Source organism: Manis pentadactyla, chromosome 13, assembly GCF_030020395.1.
Source record: "Manis pentadactyla isolate mManPen7 chromosome 13, mManPen7.hap1, whole genome shotgun sequence".
Lineage (NCBI taxonomy): Eukaryota > Metazoa > Chordata > Mammalia > Pholidota > Manidae > Manis > Manis pentadactyla.
Window position 1 is genome coordinate 2,542,052 of NC_080031.1, and position 21,623 is coordinate 2,563,674.

Consider the following 21,623-nt stretch of genomic DNA (forward strand, 5'->3'; position numbering starts at 1 on the left):
CGGGGGTGGTGTGACCATGGTGGTCACATGGGGATCTGTGTTCAGTAGGGAGCCCCACAGCTGGGGTTTAAAGCTCTGTAGTTGTCATCTTGAAATTCTTCATAATTTTGTCTTTGACGTTGGGTTTTGTACATCTAAGAGGACCGCAGGGCAGCCATCGGGCTTGGGGCATCAGCTCTGTGGTCCCGACCTTCCCACCTCCCGTCTCCCAAGGCGGGTTCTCAGCAGCCTGGCTCTCCTTAGGCTGCAGGTGTGGGAGGGTCCGGCTAGCGTGCCCTACACACAAGTCACAGGCTTCGGCCCAGGGCACCTGTGAAGGTCTGTATTTGTCACAAGTATCATGTACCCAAACAAGCATACAATAAACACCAAATAAAAAACATTTCTCTCTTCCAGAGAGAGAAAGGAAAAAGCTTTCTTCCTCCTTTTTGAGTAAGAGGCCCCACACCTTCACTTTGAACTCATCCCTGGAAATTATGCTGCAGACCCTGCTAAAAGGGATACACATTAAATGGAGAAACTGAGGCAAAGAGTTACATCATCATCCCCACTAGACTCTTGTGGCAGAAATGGAACATTATGAAGGATAAAACATTTTGTTCTAGACCCACCCCCGCCATGTCCTCCGGTCACATCCCCTTCCCCCAGGCTTCTTTTTTCTGATTCCATTTCTCCTTCTCTCTTATCAAAGCCAGATCTCAGCTGACCCTACACTGAAAAACCATATAGTTATTCATACTGTAAAGATACAAAAAGATACTGAAGATGCAGATAATGACTTCAGATCTTTACCCCTCCCAGGGACACTAGAACATTTTTGTTGTAAACAATGTCTTAAGTCAAAGGAGTTACTGACTGAGGGATTTCAAGTACTTTAAAAAGTCAGTGTGATAATAATAATGATAAATAGCCCTGGTTTGTTACATGTCTATTGCCAGACATGGATAATAAACAATCTCTCTAATCCTTACATCAACTTGGAAAGGAAGATAATAGTTCCTCTACTTTACAGAGGAAGAAACAGGCTGGGAGAGGACCCCGACTGGGGTCATGCAACCGGTAAGTAATAAGACAGGACTCGAACTCGTGTTTTTCTGGCTCTGGATGGTAATTCAGGTACAGCCTAATAGTATCCTACTGCCCCCTGCATAAGGGTGGGGCTGGGTTTAAGGAGGCGCAGAGGACGGGCCATGCCCCTCCAGCCCTGCTCGGAGGCGAGGGTAGTCTCGGCATTGGGCACCTTAATCAGGCATCTTCTCATCAGGGCCAATGTGACTGTAAACACCCAGCCCAAGCCTTCCACACCGCTTCCAATTAATGCCACTGATAACTCAGGTCACTGCGAATTCATTCATAAATCTTTGAGGGCCCTTTGTGCCAGGCACTGCACTAGACACTGGTGGTTCGGGATAAATGAGGCAGATGTCCCAGGCCCCATGGAATTACAATCCCAGTAGGGTTGTGGCTTCACCACAAGCCAGATTAAGACATACATTTTACAAGTCACCCCAACATGCAGGACCAATATGCATACACATGGACACACACACACACACACACACTGAAAGAAGTTTCACAGAGTATTACTAACCCCTACTACATAGGATATAGTATTATGGGTCCTATTCTGTTCTGTTTCAATTTTTAAAGAGCTGGTCATGAACAACTAGACTGACTTTAGGGCTAAGTGATGGATGACCAGAAAAAATTCTAGGAGGAGATAGAGTCAAGTAATGAATAATGTGCTGAGAAGTTCTGGGTTTATGGAAGCACATGAGGTAAAGATCCCCTCACTGACAGATGGATTAGGGAGGGCTTCCTGGAAGAAATGACCTCTAAGCTGAGATGCAAATCTCAGAGAGGTAAGCATGGGCCAGATCATGCAGGGATCTCTAAATTCTGTAAGGGAATTTGGAATTAATCCCATGAGCCATGGAAAGCCTCTGATGGCTGTTAAACGGTATGGTGGTCATTAGAATGACTGACAGACACCCCAGTTCTCCTTTACACACAGGTTAGCGATGCATTTTCCTCTCCCTTCTGAAGTTAGAATGTAGCCATGAGATTTGTTTGAGCCAGTGAATATGAGCCCAAGCAATGTGTGTTACTTTCTGTGGAAGCTTGGGAAGCCAGTGAACAATTTGCCCTGTTTATTTCCCCCTGCCACAGTGACCCTTAGAATGGAACTCAACAGTCCTAACTGCAGAGCAGAAAGTGATGTGATTCACCGCAGTGAGTGATGGGTGCAAAGAAAAACATAGTAAAGCAGAGAAGTGGATATAAACGTGTCTTGTGAAGACCTCACTGAAAAGGTGATTTTGAGTAAAGAGGTGAAGTTGGAGATGAAGCTGAAGGTACCAAGCAGATATCTGAGTGAGAAGACACCAGCCAGAAGGAGCAGTAAGTGCAAAGGCCCTGGGGCAGGGCTGCGTGGCATGTGAGGAAGAACAGGGGGCTGGTTGGGCTGGAGTGAACCAAGGGCAGAAGAGTGCGCAGGGTTTCCCAGGCCCTGGGACTACATAGTTTCACCAGGACGCACAACTTCTGGCACGGCTGATCCACAGAACACTCTTGGGGAAGCAAAGCCCGAGACGTCCTCAGTTTATTAAAGGAGCCGTGACGTGGACAGACCTTGAGGGCGTTCTGCTAAATGAAGTAAGTCAGAGAAAGACAAATACCACGTGATCTCACTCACATGTGGACTCCAAAATACCCAAACTCATAGAAAAAGAGACCAGACTGGCTGTGGCCAGAGGTGTGGGGAAGGGGAACTGGGATGAAGGTGGTCAGAAGGTACAAACTTCCAGTTTTAAGATAAATAAATACTGGGGCTATAACGTACAGCATGGTGACTGTGAGTTGACACTACGCTATGGTGGATTTGAAAGTTAGGACGAAAATAGATCCTAAAAATTCTCATCACAAGGGAAAATTTTTTTTGTGACTATATGAGGTGATGGATGGATATTAACTAAAACCAACTGTATTAATCGTTTTGCAGTATATTTATGCCAAGTTACTATGCTGTACATCTTAAATTTACACAGTGTTATATGTCAATTATATCTCAATAAAACAGGAAGGAAAAAGGGGGGCAATGAGCAGTTGATGGACTCCTAGGAGCAGGACATGCCTCATCTTTCAGAGGGGTCCTTAGAAGCTTGCCCGCGGGGCTCAGAGCCCCTGGTGATTCCTGCAAAAGTGTAAAAGTGATGATGGAGAGGAGAATTGTCAAATCCCCAACTCACTCTTGAGAAGCAACTTGCTTTAAGCAAACAAGTCGTACTAAGTTGCCGGGTTTTAAATCTCTTCTTGCTAAAAATAAATCTATTACGGAAAATCCCCAAAGATGAAGCGCATCGCTGACCTCAGGGGTTTGAGCTCCCTCCCTCCCAGGCGCGGAGCTGGTCTTCCGGCTCTTATCATTAGCAGTAATCTGAGGTCAGGAAGGGCTGCCTGGCTGTTCTCAGCTACGTGGGCAGCTTGCAGATTTCCCGGGGCCCTTGAGAGGAAAACACAAATTCAGCTGTGGAATAGCACATGTGTGTGTTTATGGGTAACAATCCTTTGCTTAAGATGCGTGTATGGTTCTTCCCGTAGTCCTAAAACTCCACCTTGTCCCTCATCACTCATAACGTCTGCAATCCAGAGGGTCCGGGAGATCAAGGCCATGCTCACCTCCCTCCCAGCCAGGACCAAAGGGAAAGACAAAAACAGCTCCCCAGGTTTCCAGAAGAAAAGGACCGGAGGCTTTATCTTCGAGGGACTCTGCAGTGACCACTAGCCAGGCCCCTCTGTTCCTGCCGTGCTGGCCCTGAGGGTACGCACCACCGGCACAGGTGTTCAGTAGGGAGAGCTGCCACGCGGGGGCTCTGTGCTGTGCTCTGTATGAAGGGCCCAGGTTGCTTTGATCTTTCCTGGCTCCAAAGCCACACCTCTGCTCCCAGGTGGCCTCCTGGTTACAGCAGGGACCTAGAGCAAGACAACAAGTGGATTAGAGCAACCTCCAACCCCAGCACTGGAAAAGGAGCCTAAGGCTTAGAGGCCACCAAGCAGTTTAGCCATTTGGTCCTCGAGCAGCTGCTAGATGCTGAAGCCTAAATTATGAGTAAGGCCTGGTCTCTGCTAACTACATGCAGATACATCATGTACAGTGTACGTATGTATGTGTATATGTGAATGAATTAATGAAGGAGTGAATGACAAGATCTGACTCATGCCATGTGATAATGCATGGAAAGCTGGAGGAAGAAACAGGAGAGGGGCTGTGCAATGGAGAGAGTCAGAGCCAAGAGAGTAACATTCCCCTGGGCCCGCAAGGCTGAGCAGGGGAGCACGTCCCCAGGGCAGAGTGCACAAGGGCACGTCCCTGGACGGTGTGTGCCACTTCCTACGTAGCCCATCTCAGAGTTCACGGGAATCACATGATCAGCTCCTGTGCGTCAGCTCTACCACCTCAGAAGGGGCAGCAACGTCATCTGTCATCGGGTGGAAGGCCCTGTTGTCACCGCACCATCACACACTCATCTAAAGCCAACTGCGTGCAAAGCCGACATGAGCACACGGCCCACAGATGCCCGATGATGCTAAATTATAATAGCAACAAAAAGGCTGGTTGGGCACCTCTACGTACAGGCACCGACTGGTTCTTCACGTGCAGTTCCTGGCTTATTTGACCAATACCCTATGACATGATTATTACTAGTCCCATGTTACAAATGCCGGGACTTACAAGTCCAGCTCATACACGGTCTCCACTCTGAGGAGCTCACAGAGGAGCTGCAGAGATGGGGCGGTGCTGAGAAGGGTGCGCAGCAATGGGCAACGCTGACCGCTACTGAGCACTCACTATGGAACAGGCACGTGCCAAGGACTGTCTGGGCTTCTGCTCCTGAAGCCCTGCCATACCCCCATGAGGGTGGTGACTATTAGTCCCACTTTACAGAGAGGGAAACGGAAGCAGGGAGACATTAAGCAGCTCACCCCAAATTATGCAGCTAGTTGACGCCAGAGCCTGGAGCCCATTTGTCTACCTCTCCGTTCACTTCCTCACTCCTGCGATGCCACATGGAGTGCAGAGAGCAGGTGAGCAGGAGCTCCGGTGAGCGAGTTCACACTGTTGGCTTCACCCCTGAGCAAGGCTGGGCTTTGGGTCAGAGAAGGAAGCTGGGCTGGCCAGGGGTCAGACGCAGACTGGCACCGCTCCACGCCGGCAGCCTCCAAGCAGCTGCTCAGCGCAGCAGCCATCCCCTTCAGGAGCTCGCCCCATCCAGGCTTTGATTGTCAATCTCGCAGCCTGGAGCCCTTGATCTTCCTGGCTCACCAACAAGAGTCGTATTTCAGAGACTATCTGATAGTAACATTTGGCATAAATAAACTTGGAATGCCAGTTTATTGTTATTTTTATCAAGAACAATATTGTCCCAAGACAGAGTAGTTCTGTTTGTCAGACTAGTACATCCTTTTCTTGGGTAGAAAGCCAACTCATAATCAGATAATAATAATAGCTCATATTTGCTGAGTTCTTACTCCACAGTACATGCATGAAGCATTATCTAAATAATGAAAACAAAAGAGTTACATAAATTTAATACACAAGGGTATCCCCCCAGATGGACTGATGTGTCTCTCTCCCCAAGACAGTCTGGCCAGCGAGATGGAAATCCTTGACATGCAGTGGCTGCCATGCCCACTTCCATCACCGCGCCAGGGCTGGTTGTAGTACTGCCAGCCTGTTGGCCCAAATGCTGTCTCATGTGCATGGCCATTGCCCTGGCGACTCTCTTTTCTTGACATCTTACGGCTGAGCCGAGTCACTTCTGATTCCCGCATGCTTCCCGCGGGTGTGTTAATACATTCCATCAGGTAACTGCCGAAGCTGGCCACCCAGGGAACCGGCCTGTCTCCTGAAGGTGACTTTGCACGTCTCTGCTCTGTACACATCTTAAAGTTTAATTCTCATCACACAATCCTAGTTCCCTTATCTATAGATTCTTGGGAGATGCCTCACTTCTGTCCCCACGCACAGGCAATGTCAAAACAAGATACCAAACATACTGTGAAGTAACAGGTTTTACTGAGGCAGAAGAATTGTGCAGGGGAGTTGAAACTGGAGAACTGGGTTGGACCATGGAGAACGAATGCCAGAATCATCACTATAAAAATCGCCTCTAACGTCTGCTACTGTGCTGGGTACTGAATGGATCAAAACACGAAGATAAGTGTCTATGCTTGTCCCCCTATCTATGCACATGTGCGTGCACGCACACACACACACACACACACAGTACCTGCCCTATTTAGAGCAGATGTTACCACATTACCAACAAGATCATAAATTCATTTAGTCATTTTCTGATTTTTCTTTGTTCATTCATTTACTCTGCATGTATTTATTGGCTGTCTCATGGGTAAGGGACTGTTCTCAGAAAGGCGTCTCTGGTCTGACAGCGCTCCACCTCTCCTCTCAGCTTTAACAGACAGCAGCCCCAGAAGAGGGAGGAGGCGGCGGCACCTACCCCCCCGCCCCCCCGTCAGCCCTCACTCACCACCCCCTCTCCCAACGAGGCGCTGAAGGCAGAACAGCACGGAAGACAAGACCACACGTCATTTCCACTCCGAATCCAAAGGCGGCTTCGGGCTGAGAAAGGTGGGGCAGATGAGGTTCGAGTCTGACTTGAGACTTGAATTTTAAACTTAACTGGGTCATATGTTCCGAATACCAAAGGTGACCATACAATTAAAGACTCTGTCCGCATGCCAAGGGGCAGAAAAGGAGCATAGTTGAAAGCAGGTACTTGAAAATAAGAAATATAAACCAAGTCCGTAAGCACTTAGATGATTTTTTTATCAGTGCGGTTCTTCCCAACCCCAACCCCCCCTCCCGCTGAGGTGCAGTCCTCTGCCATCTCTCCCCTGCAGCCCTGCAAGGGCCTCCGTACAGGCCCAGCTTCACCCACTCTTGCCCCGATGCAATTCACTTTCACACTCAGTGTAAGTTTTGAAAATTCTTCTGAATGTGTTAACCTCCTGCTTAAAACCCTCTAGTACATTTCCACTGCTCTGGATAAAGACAAATTACAACAGTTGAGTTTGTGACTAAAAGGACAGACTTAGGAATGGATGCACTGGGTTTAATCCTGGCCCCGCCGTCTCTGTGCCTCAGTGTCCTCAGTAAAATGGGGATGATAACAGATGGTGTAGTGATGAGGATCAAATAGCTAGATATGTGTTGAGCTCTTAGAACAGTGCCTGGCTCACAGCAGTCACTGTATAGTGTCCCATGTTGTCATTATGTCAGGGAGCTGGCACTTATTTTTCAGAGTGAAGTGAGCTGCCAGATAAGACTGGAGAGGCAGGCGTCCTCCGGCATCTTCAATACCTGGCAGGGAGCCTGGCATGTAGGAAGTGTTCAGTGAATATTTCTTAGAGGAAAGGATGGAGGGATGGAAGGAGGGATGGGGGATGGGGAATGGGGGGATGGGGGATTGGGGGAGGGATGGAGGGAGGGAGGGAGGGAGGGAGGGATGAGGAGATGGATGGAGGAAGGAATGGAGGGATGAGATACAAGCTTCCTCCTAAACAAAGGCTCCAGCCCAAGGCCTTGCATGCTGCTTGCACAGGACCCCGGTGCCGTCTGTGCACCTCCCCTTCCTCAGCCCTAAATGCTGTGCAGAAGGGGCTGCGGTAACTTAGCAACGAGTCTCCTATAGAGACGAAGCTGCAGACACCAAGATCAGACACCCAGGCCCACCCTGCTCATGAGAGCAGAGCGTGTGCCAACAGGACCTGCCCCTCCACCCCTGGGCCCCCCCAGGCCTTGAGACTGCTGTCAGGAGCAGGCCTGGCTGACACCGACCTCCGGCTGGGTGTGAGGAGTACCTGTAGTCAGCAAGGCTGGTCTTCCTGGAAGCGTGGAAACTCCGGAGACGCTTGGGGAGGCAGGGGCAGGGGCCCCAGGGGGACATGGGGACGGTAGGCCTCTGGTGCCCGGGGCTCAGTGTGAGAAGAAGCTGAACGTGGGGGACCTTGGAACACCCAGAGAAACGCTTATTTGAGCCATTAGTGAGGTCCCAGGCTGGTGAGGGGGCTGCTCCAGGATCCTCCACAAGCCACAGTGAAGCAGGATGACCTTTGTAAGGTGAGGGGACAGGTCAGATGATCCCCCAGGTCCCTCCAGACCCACTGGCCATGAACCCACACCAATTCCCACCCACCCAGAGACAGGATTTACTCATTTGCATTCTGTAAAAAAAAAAAAAAATCCCAACTGCTTTGTCCCAGCCCCGTTCTCTGCCCAACTCAAATTTACCTGCAGCTTGCTTGGAACGCAGAAGCGTGGGCGTATCTGGCCCCTCCGTCCCAAGGCCCCGCTCCCCGGCCCGCCGGCTTGGCAGCGCTGCCCTCTGGGGGGTGAGCTGAGCGCAGCGTCGCTCGCCCCGCGCCCGGGCGAGATGTGAAGCTGTCGGAGCCCACACAACACCAGCCGGCCCTGTGCACCGAGCTCCTCGAGCCACAGTGTGGGGGGAACCGGGGAAGACCAGGCGGAGGACCAGATGCCAAGGAGACTCCTGGGGGGCCCTCGCACCGTGATGGAGGCAGGGGGCTTGAGATGGACCGTTGTTAAACGGGTAGGAGTCGTTCTGATGTGACCCACCGGACACGGGCGGTCAGCACCAGGAGAGGCCGAGGCCTGGAGCAGGGCCCGGCAGCCGGCTGGGGCGGGGTGAGCGGGAAACGGGGAGCGCGATTCGGCCTGCTGCCCCAGCAGGGCCCGCCTGCCCGCCTGCTCCCTCCCAGCGCCCAGGAACCCTCGCTGGGAAGAGACCTTCTCAGGGAAATGCCTGCCAAAAGGTGGTCACCTGTAATGAGGCAATAAACAGGGTAATTACTGGGTAATTACTGGCCCTCCAAGGCTCTGGACACCCGCAGGTGAGAGAACTTGGCTGGCTTGCGTGCTCACGTCGCCCGTGGGCTGGAAGCCCAGCTGAGAATCAGTGTGGATGGGCTGGGCGAGGCTGCTCGCGGGGCACACGCTTCATCTTTCCTTCCCCTCGCCTCTGGCACAGGTTCCAGGCTGTCGCCAGCACGTGCCAGGGCCCGGGAATTGGCTGGGAAATAGAGGCTGCAGTCTCCTGGCCGCTTGGAAGACCAGAGCCAACCGGCCCACACCCGCCTCGTGCCACCGCACCCTGCTTGTCCCCCAGTGCTGCGCCCCGCGCCCTCCGATGGAGGCATCTGCTCACCTCCGGGCCCAGCGCCGAGCACAGGCCCGGCTGGGCCGCACCTGCAGGGGAGGCCGCTCTGATGGCGCTGCCGCAGGGACGCGGCTCTGGCTCCAAGTGCAGCTTCTTTGGGGATGTTCCCGCCCCTCTTCCTTGGAACCCGGCACCCTAGTGCCGCACGGCTCCTTCCTTCCGTTAGCCGCGCTGGACCTAGTTAACCTAGAAAAAAATGGGAGTGATTAAACACGCAAAACAGCTGGACCTGTTGAAGCCATTGAATAAAACAGGTTTGTTGCTCTGGCTGAGGACAGAGTGGAGATTTGGGGGGAATGTGAAAGCAAATGTCATCATATTTTTAGTGTCTTTTACAGATCGCATGTCACTGTGTGAGTTTAGGAGCATTAAAAATGTATAACGTAGAGCTTGTTCTGCTCATAAAATGATCCTCTTTGGCATATTAAAATTTAAAGTCTAGTTTATCCAGGCAGTAATTACACTTTTCCTAATTGAATTTACCTCTAAATATTTCAAAGTTTTGTAATAAATGGAGCTACAAAGATACTAAGCCTCAAGGAATTTGCATTCAACGGTGTTTGAGAAACAGGCAAAACCTTGAGACGAAATCACCAGCATGAGAATAAACTGGAAAAGGTTTATTTTCTGGCATTTTCTGGTATCCATAGCAAGGATTAAAAGCCACAACAATACACAACACGGTCCTTTGCTTTCTAAGGTTCCTGACATACATTACCTGATTTTCACAACAAAAGTCTAAGCAGAATAAGAAAGGTATGTGTGTGCATTTCAAGATAAGGAAAATGGAACTCAGAGAAGCTGAGCAATTTGCCCAAGGTGACTCAGGAATGGTAGAGCTCAGGTGTGTCTTCTGACCCCAAACCCCATACTCACTGACGGAAAAGATTCCCTGACCAAATGTCCATCAAAGGAAAAATGGATTACAAGATGTGGTCTCTACGTACGAAGGAGTATCATCCAGCCATAAAAAGCACGCTCTGACCCCAGTGACAACAAGATGAAACTTGAAAACGTTAAACCAGGCAGAAAAGGACACATATCATGTGACTGCCCTTAACAAGGCACCTGGGTCAGGTGAAATCACTGAGACAGAACGCAGGCCTGTGGCTGCCCCGAGCTGGAGGGGGGCTGGGTGGTGTCTGCCTGATGGGCACAGTCTTGGTTTGGGAAGAAAAGATTCTGAACACGTGTTAGGGTGGTTGGCACAGCATTGGGAATGTACTTAATGCTACTGAATCGTACACTGGGACATGGGTAAAATGGTAACTTCAGAAAAACAGGAAACATTCCCTGAACGTAATTTTGGCCCCCAAGGAATCCATTGTCTTTGCTCCACTGCTCCTTTCAGCACTTTCTGCTTCTCTCAGATCCTCCATTTCTTCTTATTCACACTCTTCCGCGAGCCACAGCTTTGCCGAGGCTACGGTGAGGTCCTCTTCTGGTACAAACCAGCCTGAACCAGCCAGTACCTTCTGCAGAGAGCTGAGGGCCCTGCTCTCATTCCCAGGTGGCACGCTGCAATAAAAACATGCTGGAGGCTGGATTCTCTCATGCATGCAAATACTCATTAGCAAGCTGGCCTCAAACAAATAGCCTATCCAATAAACTAAGTACAGTTCCGGCCTCTGACCTGTGAGGCCATGTGACAGCATGTTGGATAAAGACGTGGCAATATTCTAGTGGCACGGTAGGAGTCAGGCTTTGAAACTCTGATTTGTGGCTATAAACAGAACTTCAAAAAAAAATTTAGGACACCATCCCAAAGAGCATAGGCTGCTGGAACCCAGTAAATTTATACTCGTTCCGCATGCAGGGCAGCGTGAGCTCCTTTATCATATTCTGGCCACCATACACATTTTAAACCTTCACTTGTTTCACCCAAGAAAACCCTTTCTAGCATCCATTATGCTAATCAGCAAAGCCTCTGGTGTTGATGGGAGATGACGGCTACCCAGAGAGCATGGCTTGTGCTCGGAGCCTTTCAGCTGGGAACCCAGCAGCCCCGAAGCGCGCGTTCCCATGAGGATTCTTCATGTGGTACCTCACCTCCCCCTGGACTGCGGCCCTCAGCGGAGCCTCCCTTCGGGGCTGCCAGAGGACATACGTATATTTGGGACATACCTGTACTAGGAAATTATTCTGCACTTACCTGAAATTCACATTTAACTCTGTGTTCTGTAATTTTGTTTGCTAAGTTTGGCAACTCACACTCTACATAACGTACTGACGAATTTTGAAATAAACTGCAGACCATATAACATACATCTTTTGTAGAGGGAAAAAAACGTCTTAAGTTAATATTTCCCTGATTTGATGGTGAACATTTCCAAGCCTGACTCTTCTCATGCCACCGAGCAGGAGCAGGTGTAACAATCAGCTACTTGTTTCCAGATCCACAGAAACCAAGCGGGGTGTTTCTGGCTCTCTCGTTGGCCCTTTACGTTCAGTCCTTCGACGACTAGGACGTCCCCACTAATGTTGAGATCAGAATTCAGCAAGGCAAGCCCACAAGGAGAGAAGGAAGGTCCTGACTCATGTGTGTGCGTGTGTGTGTGTGACAGAGAGAGAGAGAGGAGAGAGAGAGGGAGAGAGAGTGAAATGATATCGCCCCAGGATGCAGAAATGTGTCTTCCAGTCTCGCGCCGGAGAATGAGACTGTCCTGTTTGCTTCTGGCGGACAGGAATTACAATGATCTAATATTCTAGGTTGTTCACATTAAAATCTTTTCCTCGCATTGAGGGATTTAGAATTTAGATGGAGGGTGGGGAGGAGGCAGAGGAATAATAAAGACAGGATAAGAGCACCTTATCTGGAAGGCTTGAGTCATCATTCTAAAATAAAATGGATTTAATTTTTGCCCCTAAATGAATTTTACTTTTTTCTAATGTTAATTTTTACCTTTGTTTGGGGTTGGGGTGGGGAATGCTCAGGGCAAAAATAAAACATCGTCCCCCATTCCCATTCTTTAAGGATTTGAGGAAAGGAAAAGATAGAAGAGAAACCTTTTCATTTCTAGTTGGAGATTAGGCTCCCCCCAAATACCCCAGAGAAAGTAAATGCTTTAAATTTTAAAAAAGCAGTACCCCCAGATCTGGCCCCCGCGTCTCAAGAGCTCCTGGGAAAGGTCACTGAGCAGGCCAGACCCTCTGCGGGGTGCCCAGGAGGCCCAGCTCCTCCACCTCCCTCCCCACAGCTGCCGCTTAATAAAGCTTAATAAAAGGTGTGATTGCCATGGCAACCTCTGTAACACTTTCAAATAGATGGCCAATTATTATTCACTCATTTACTGTTTATTGTAGCGATGCCAATCACAATGAACTGCAGGAGGGTATTAATGGAGATGTGATCTGAGCAAGGGGCCGTGGGGGGATGGCATTGTGTGCCTCATTCGTTAGCATGGTGCACTCGAGGTGGGTGGGCACACAGCCACTCCCTCTGGTCCCTGGGCACCCAGCACAGGCCAAGTGCACAGGCTGCACACGGCACAGGGGAACGACACGGCCAAAAGGTCTTGCAGGACTCGCTCCCCTGCAGCAAGGTCCTGGCTCCCACGTCCCGGGACAGGCAGGTGGGCAGGGCATGCTCTGCCTCAGCAGGTGTTTTCAGCAATTTTATTATTTTTCACCCTTTCTTTTTGGGCCCCTTCCGAATTTCAGATTCTGTGAACAAACACTGCCTCGTTAAACCTCAGCCAAGCTCTCTGGAGAAAGAGCACCAGCCCATTTCCCCCGCAGGGAGGCCTGCTCAGCTGGTGTTTCAGGATGCCAGGAGGAGAAATACAGGTAATGCTCCACCTTTTATTAAAACTCCTCCTTTTGTTAAAACTGTCCACCCTGCTCCAAGGCCTGCTCCTCCCGTCTGGCAACATGAACACACCTTCGCATCCCCCAGGGGAGGAGAAACACGTCAGGATGATTTATTGAGATGTTAATTCGAGTTTTATTCTGGAAGCACTTTTCTCTTCCTCTTCAAGAAGGTAACCAGCCATTTGCTGAAGCAGAAGTCACCGGCAGACAGCCACCACCCCGGCTTCCTGCATGGATCGCGCCAGGCCTTCCCAGGGCGGAAGGGGGGCTGGTCTGTGCCGAGGGGCCTGGAGGACGCAGCTTACTGCTGTAGGCTGGCAGCCTCGGCAAGATTCCCTTCCTATTCCCAGGGCTGGTAGCGAAGCAACAGAACCAGCCGCCCTGCACAGTTCACGCAGACATAACCGAGTGGTTATGTCAGTGGGGACCAGCGGGGACCAGCGATGAAGGACCCTTTCCAAGGCCTGCTCTGAGCATGGCCCAAGGGAACCGGGAAGGGTCTGTGCCTACCAGGAGGGACCCCAGTGTCTGATTTTATTTAAAAGGAAGCAGAGCAGAGGGACGTCATCTGTGTCTGTGCCCTGGGCGGCGTGGTAAATCAACTCACTGCGCAGACTGGGAGCTCTGTCACCAGGGAGACCCCACCCCGAGGCAGTCTGAGCTTCGGGGGCAGCTCATTCATGCCCTGCCCACTGGCTTCGTGGGCCCTGGGCCGCGGGCCCCGCCGTGTTCTTGCAGCAGCTGCCCCGCGCCGTACCAGTGGGGACCAAAGGCAGGCGGGGGTGGGAAGGTGGGAGATGACCCACCTGCTTCAGCTCGTCTCTGCCTCTGCCCGAGCCCAGGATGTGGGCGCAGTGTCAAGGAAGAAATTATCCTGGCACGAGGAAGACTTCGTTCTGAACTATCATGATGGGGAGAGAGCTGGGACTCAAGTCCAAACCCTGCAAGACCAGGGGAAACAGCCAAGGAGAGAGGGTGGCGCTCAGGGTGCCGACAGTTACTGGGAGGAGACAGAGGCGGGGTGACTCTTGCCGAAAGCGAGCCTGGAGATCACTATCAAGAGTGGGGGGGGGGTGTCTCCCAAACTGCCTTAGCAGGATCCATGCTATAACTGTTCTCCAGGGCCGGACTCGGAAGCCCAAGGTCACAAGCTAGGAGAGCAGAGGCTCAGAGGGGCCAGAGCAAAGGGAGGCCAGGGGAGTCTTTGCCAGCAAGCCCTGGACGGGGGCAGGCTGGGCCGCGAGGGCAGGAGCGGCCGGGCACCGAGAGGTCAGTTGTCTTGTTTCTGGGCAGCCAGCCAGGCAGGGTGGCTGCTCAGCACAGCTCGGAGGGCGGGAGACATGTCCAGGGCGCTGCCTCCCACCCCGGGGCAGGCAAGGCCCGGGGGTCCAGGCCCCGGTCCCTCAGAGGGCGGCCAAGAGGTCTGTCTGCCCAGGCCTTCCCGCAGAGGGTTCGAATCTTGCCCACCCATGTGCGCTGCGGGGCCACAGTCATGCCCCTCGGAGCCCAGCTTCCTCTCCAGGGAGGCGGGGGTGACAATGGGGCCCCTCTGTGCGGGATGAGGGCCACCGACAACCATGTTTATAAAGCCCAGACACCAACTGGCATCCTGTACTTCACCTCGGTTCCGACACTAGGTACCCGGGATCAGCGTGGCCCCCACAGGTGAGGGGTTCAGTCCCACGGTCTGCCCCCCACCTCGGATGCCGGCCGTAGGCCCTGGGCTGCCACTTGACTGGCTGCAAGTCAGGGGCCCTAGTGACCCCCTCCTCAGGTCTGGCCATCTGCCATTCTGGCTCACAAAACTCAAAGGAACGCTTACTTACACTTACCATTTCCTGTAGAGGACGTGGTAACGCTGTAGGTAACGGCCACCTGAGCAGGACCCAGGGCCGGTCTGCAGGGCCCCAATCACAGGAGCTTCCGCCTCCGGGGACCGGGTTGCACCCCGCTCCTGGCTCGTGGGACCGACTTGGAAACTCTGTTGACGGAGGCCTCATTGCCCAGGTACGTCAATCAATGACTCCTCTCTTCTCCCTGGAGGTGGGGGCAGGGCTGAAAAACCCTTGAATTGTGCCTTTTTGGTTCCCCTCTGATGACCAGTCCCCATCTGGCCTGGGTGCCCTGCTACCAGTCACCTCACCAGCACACAAAAGACACATCTGCCACCCAGGACATTCTGCAGAGATTAGAAGCTCTGTCAGGAACCAGGGTCAAAGACAGATAGACACGTACCATATCACAGAGGTCGACGCCCGTTTGTCGAGGGACAGGATGATGGATCAGCTGCGGCAGCGCCCTCCCTGGCGCTGATGGGTCCCAGGAAGGAGGACCTGAACCGGGTCCCTGGACACTGCCTGCCCATCCTCGGCACCCAGAAACAGAACCGGGCGGCACCACTGTTCTGCGTCTCGGTGGGCATCCTCAAGGCGTCATCCTGAGTGAGTCACTCAAACTCCAGGCTTATCTTCAGTGGAAACATGGAAATGGTAATACTCTGCTTAAGTCACAGGGTTTCATGGGGACTTCGTGGGATAATGGGCGTGAAACACTTTGTAAACTGGAGAGCCACACACTAATGTGAGGCTTTGCCACGTAGACGAGCACATGCATGCCCACATACCCACGTCCACAGGCACCCCTGCTGCAGAGGGAAGCTAGCGCGATGGCGCAGCCCCTGTGAAATCACCTGCAGGGCCTCTCTGCACCCCCCATCCTCCCCGAGCCCTTACCCACTTAGACCGGGTGAGTTCAGGAAGACTGAGGAGGGGCTGAGGAGCTTCGAGGAGAAGCACAGATGCTCAGCCCACCCCTGTCCACTCTGCCCCACGTTTGAGGTGAAAGAGCACCAGCTCCACCTGCACAGAATTGCACTTGATGTTGGGAATCCAAAGACGAGCCAGCCATCCCCTGCCTCTGAGGAGCACAGCAAGGTGGCTGCAGAAGCAAGGCCAGGCTGCACGGGCAGTGGGCACAGTTGGGAGGGTCAGCGGCTCTCTGTGGCTGTGGGTGGCCTGGCCAAGCTCCGGGGGCCAACTGGGCCTGAAGGGGTAAAGGCAGGGATCCCACCCCGAGGGGCCCTGAGGCCACGCTGGGACTTCATCCTGTGCACCGCAGGGAGCACTAAAGGTGTGAGGGAGGGGAGGGACTTGGCTGAGCAGCCACCCTTCCCTTTTTCAGGGCCTTTCTTTTCCCTCTCATTGACTGTGTTCCTCTTCAAAATCGCTGACAGTCATGTAAGTGTCCTAAAATCAGTGAAAGGGCATAAATAACAGAAAGGAAACTGCCCGAATTTCTCCCACCACATTCCCCTTACTCCTGTACACCAGCAGTTCTCAAGTGTGGTCCACGAAACAACGACGTTAGCATCACCTGGGAGCTTGTCAGAAATGCAAGCCGAGTGGAGTTCCTAACACTCTACTGCGTATTTGGAAGTCGCCAGGAGAGCAGACCTTAAACTCCTAATCACAAGAAAGTTTGTAACTATCACGGTGATGGAAGTTAACTGGACTTACTACAGTGATCATTTTGCAATATATACGTATCAGTCATTACGTCGTACACCTGCCATGCATATAATGTTCTTTGTCAATTTTATCTCAAAAATATTGAAAAAAGGAAAGAAAAGGAAAGAAAGAAAGAAAGGAAGGAAGGAAGGAGGGAAGGAGGGAAGGAAGGAGGGAGGGAGGGAGGGAGGTAGGAAGGAAGGAAGGAAGGAAGGAAGGAAGGAAAGGAGGGAAGGAAAGGAGGGAGGGAGGGAGGGAGGGAGGAAGGAAGGAAGGAAGGAAGGAAGGAAGGCAGGCAGGCAGGCAATCTCCTATAAGCCCTTCAGGAGATTCTGATGCTTATTAAGACTGAGAAACCGTGCCCCACCCCTGATAATTTTTCCATACCTGTTTCCATGTTTATCAAACAAATGTGAACATGTACACACATTTATTTGCCACTCTTTGTACTTTTTAAAAAAAATACATCATGCCGTTTACTAAGCAAGTGGCTTCTCTTATATGGTGGTATTCCTCCTAGTCAATAGGTATGCCACTTAACTCATTTTTTAAAAATATGTGTATAATTTTCCAGTGTATGGCAGTAGTATAATTTATTCAACCATTTACTGTTGGATATTCGGGTTATTTACAATTATGTTCACACCTAAAATAATGCTACAATAGCCTTTCCCATGTAGTACTGAACATGGGTGCTTTCATGTCCACAGGGTAGATTGCCGAAAGCCAGAACAAGGAATCTAAGGTTACGGTATTTTTAATTTCAAAAGATATTGCTAGCTTACTTTCCCCTAAAACTGCACCAACATCATGCGCTGTCAGTAAAATATAAGATACCTATTTCATCACGTCCTCACCAGCACTTGATCTTGTAGCTCTTCAAATTGATAGTTTAGGAAGCTCACTGTGGCGATTCTGCGCACAGTAGATTTGATCCAGTGGAGGGAGGGGCAAAAGGGGAGGCCAAGGGTCCAGGTGGAAGACTTTTGGGTTAGTCCAGTGAGAGATGGTAAAGGCCTGAACTAAGAAAGCAGCCGTGGGGACGGAGAGGAGGGGTCAGATCTACCTGGCACTTCCACTAACTGGCTCATCAATCTACATAATAATCTGCATAAAAACCTGAAGTTTGTTGTTGAGACAGTGTGACTTACCTGCCTGTCCCAGGATTGGTGATCACTTCCTAACCATCTACAGCCCATTGTCAACAACCTGCCCCACCCCAAACCCTCATCACCTAGGTAGCCCTGAGCCCTTCCCAGCCTCAGCTGACGGGGCAGGCATGGGACCTGAGAGAAACAGATCTGTAGAGCGGCTAGTGACCTGTGCTCTGCGGAATGAAGAAGATCAGGTTCCTTCTGGGGTTTAAGCAAAGATACTCAGAGGAAAACTGCCATTGGTGGTAATGGATAAGAGAGCAGAAAGTTTGTGCAAAGACAGGACTGGGGAGGCCATTGGCTCAAAGAAATTAAAACAATAGATGAGTGGAAATGGGGGTTAAGCAGAGTGAGCTGAGAGAACAGAGCAGGTGCACAGACAGAGAAGGGCCGAAATGCTGAGACAAGAACTGGGCTGCCCAAGGGAAAACCGGGAAGCAGGTTCCGGGCTGCTGCGAACCCAGACTCACCTTCACGGACGCTTCCCATGCGGCCTTGACGCACCGCAGCCCTGCCCCGGGATGCCTCTGCAGTGCCCGTCTTCTCAGTGACCTCTCCCCTCCCTCCATGCACACTTGAGTGTCCTTCTAGGAGTCTCTGCTCCGACAGCCACAGCTCTGGCGAGAACAAGGCCACAGAGTAGTTTGTGAGAATTAGAGGTTAGATTTACCAACTCTAAAGTTATTGGGCTTCAAACAAAATCTATGCAAAGAAAATGATAATACTTCAGCATATCATTTAGACAAGTGCTTTTTACCTACATTATCTATTTCAATCCTGACCCAGTGGGGAAATAGAGGTCCAGAGAAATGGCATACGTTCTCCAAGAGCACACCTTTAATAGACGGCAGTGGGTGCGGAGTTTCTGGAACCCTGGGCATCTGATTGCAAAGCCCACACGTGTCCCACCCCACCTGCTGAGCTGGTACCCAGGCCGTGGACACCAGCTGCCCTTTCCCACTTCGCCCCCTCCTGGGTCCCCTTCATCACCTGGCTGGGGTTCAAAAGCCACTTGCTCCCTGCTGCAGCTGCAGGCCGTGAGTCCGGTTCAGATGAAGGTCTTGGCAGACAGATCGGGAGGCCCACCTCATGATACACATCTGGATCCTGTGATGTCGCTCTCAGAGGTTAGTCGGAAGACCCTTCCCACAAAGGGGGTCGCCCTCAAAGGAGGCACTGGCACCGAAATCTCCATATTTTTCTGGTAAGGCCTTTCCTCAATTAGGTCTCTGTAAAAACACATCTATTCTACCTTTGGAATGAGTCATTAGCCACCACCAAGGCGGGAGCATGAACAGGTTTAAAAACTGAAAATAACTAACATTTATTGAATGTTTATTAGGCCTCAGGCATTGTGCTAAGTTCTTCACAGAAATTCATTTAGAACTCCCAGTAACCCTATGAAGTAAGCATTATTGTCCTCGTGTCTTCGATAAGGAAACTGAAGTGGAGAGAGGTTAATTAACTTGCCCAGGGATGCTCGGCTGGTAGGAGCTGGAAGCCGAATTTGAACCCAGGCAGTCCGCCTTCCCTAAGCCTGTGGGGTCAGCCAGGTCATCTTGGAGTGCGTGCCCCGGGGCAGCGGGCCCCCAGACGGGGGACGTCTGTGGAGGGCGGAGGGGGCGGCAGCCCCCCTGTGAGCCAGGAGCCGAGCCGGGGCCTTAGGGAGCTTGCGGACAGGCCCAGGCCTCGGGGTGGCCAGCCTGGGGGGAGGGGACCTGATGCCGAGAGGAGAGACAGTGGGGAGGAGGGCGGCCCCACCAGGACGCAGAGCAGCGCTTCTTCCCAGGCTATTAGCTGGGGGCCGGCTGCCATCCCTCCCAGGCTTCCCCCGCCCTGTGGCTGCCTGGGGCCTGGTCTAGGGCACAGACAGGTGCTATGTCTCCAGGTAAACCCCAGAGGCAAAACGTGCCCTCTGATCCCCCCTCAATCTCTGTCCCAGCTGCTTCCCGGGGGGTCCCACTGAGGATTGATGGTTTTCACTGGGACTTTGCACAGCCTGGCACTCCCACCTGGTTTGGGCCCCGCCGCCCCCACCCCCTCCGGAAAAGTAGGCATTTAGTCATGTTATGGTGGCTCCTCCTACTCTTGGCGGTTCAGAGTGTCCCAAAGAGAAGGACCATCAGCTCTGGGGCCAGGAAGACCTCGCCTCCGGCCCAGGCCTGTCACCAGGAGCTGTGGGACTGCCTAAGGCTCCGGAATCGTCCCGTCTCTTTCCTCAGCGGCCCTGCCCATGCCCCTGCCTGCTCCGAGTGGGGTCATGCCTGTGAGATGCTTGGGCTTGGGAAAGCCCTTCTACGTGCAAGTAACAGGCGTCAAAATCCGTCATTTCTTCCTTCCTCAACCTGTCCTGGAGCCACCTTGGCCAGGACCTCAGACCTCAGCTCCACAGAGCCCAGAATCCGGCATGGCATGGCGCCAGCAAGCATCCCTGTCCTGGGCCTGAGCCCCAAAGACCCCTCGCCCAGCGTGGCCGGGCTCCCAGCACAGGGGAGGGCTCTCCTTCGCCACGGTTTCCACAGGACTCCCAGTCCTCCTGGTCCCACTGTCACCTGTGAAAGTCAGATCTGCTCCCTGGACTGTAGTCGCCTCCAGGCCGAACTGGGGCCGAGAGGGGTCGTGACAGGAGGTGCCCAGCTGCATGCCTACCCTGGGGAGAAGAAAGAGCTCAGCGCACCGCCACCTCGCAGTCCATTTCTCAAAGTCTGATGTCAATTTGCGGCCGTAGATTGGTTTCTGCTTCTCCATACTTTGTTTTCTTCTTTGTGATGAATGGTTATTGTCAAGCGGGCTTAAAAGAGCGATAGGCAGGCGGCTGGGGCTGGGCGGAGATGGCATGGGGCGGGCTCCTTGGTTGGGTTGTTGCTAACATTTCTTTTTTAGGGAAGAGAATGGAGTGGGAGGGACCTGAGGTCACGGCTGGGTCGGAGGAGATGGACGCCGGCTACCGCTGCAGCTGTCCGGCCCCTTCCCTCAGGCGGGGCGATGCTGAGACCTCTGCCCCTTCCTCTCCCCACAAGTACACGCCTGGCCTGGGGACGGGCACCATGTCACAGCTACAGAGGCTGACGCTGTCATCTGCAGATAAATACAACCAAAACAGGCCCAGAAAATTATTTCCTCTTAATGGAAAAATTATCAGGCCCTGAGCAGCCTGATCTAAGGGCTTCTAGAAGAGCACAGAGAAACATACTTGCATCTCTTCTTGCAAGCAGCGCTCTCCTCCCCACTGTTCCTCTGGGGGGGGCCCTGCAGAAACCATCCTCTCCCAGATTCCGTGACGGGGCAGCGCACGAGGGTCTGTCGGGCTGGGAGACAATAGGATCTGAAAGCTCATGGCTTAGGGTCGCAGTTAGGTTTCTTAGCGTCTTCAGAGGTATAAGCTTGAAAGGAGATTAGAAACCACCCCGTCCACCTCTCTCCTGTCCCAGATCATTAAAATGAGGCCTGGAGAGAAGAGACTTGCCAAAGGTCTGTGGTCACTTAGCAGCAAGACAAGAAATGAAGGCTTGTGATGCCCGTTTCCCTTCCCATTGCCCGAAACAGCCTGGCCAGTCCTCGCGGCTCGGAGGCCCCTTGTATCTCTGGGTCAAACACACACACCCACGGGCCCTGGGGCACGGACCGTGCCGGCCCGGGCCTTACTAAAGCTGGTGCTCATGGTCCGTTGTACGGCTTGTGCACAGTTCTTCCTCCCTTCACACTCGGCCTCGGCTTGCACGCGGTCTGCAGTCAGCACCTCCTGCCCACTGACTCGCTCTGACTAATGGGATGTTAGTGGGTGTTCCCGTGCAGATTTCATGTGCTTGTGTGGTTTGGCTGGGTGGTCTGTGCATATGCATTTGCCGTAAAGCTGTCCACCTGGACTTAGAGGTACATGGTGCAGACTTGAACAC

General features: G+C 52.3%; 3 long non-coding RNA genes across 4 annotated transcripts; all 3 read right to left on the reverse strand.

Moving 5' to 3' along the window:
• Window positions 1–2,192: 2,192 nt before the first annotated feature.
• On the reverse strand, window positions 2,193–6,280 carry LOC130680332 (uncharacterized). Its single transcript, XR_008993294.1, has 3 exons — window positions 4,984–6,280; window positions 3,829–3,972; window positions 2,193–3,502 (listed from the first exon to the last, which is right to left on the reverse strand). It is a non-coding gene; the product is annotated as an uncharacterized LOC130680332 (long non-coding RNA).
• Window positions 6,281–6,527: 247 nt separating this feature from the next.
• LOC130680331 (uncharacterized) lies at window positions 6,528–8,466 on the reverse strand. Its single transcript, XR_008993293.1, has 3 exons — window positions 8,312–8,466; window positions 7,882–8,027; window positions 6,528–7,393 (listed from the first exon to the last, which is right to left on the reverse strand). It is a non-coding gene; the product is annotated as an uncharacterized LOC130680331 (long non-coding RNA).
• A 6-nt stretch (window positions 8,467–8,472) lies between these two features.
• Window positions 8,473–20,678, reverse strand: LOC118929602 (uncharacterized). 2 transcript variants are annotated; one of them, XR_008993292.1, is made up of 4 exons: window positions 20,280–20,678; window positions 18,718–18,956; window positions 9,246–9,443; window positions 8,473–8,861 (listed from the first exon to the last, which is right to left on the reverse strand). It is a non-coding gene; the product is annotated as an uncharacterized LOC118929602 (long non-coding RNA). The 2 variants fall into 2 exon arrangements; XR_008993291.1 differs by having other exon boundaries at window positions 8,473–9,443.
• Between the last annotated feature and the right edge of the window lie 945 nt (window positions 20,679–21,623).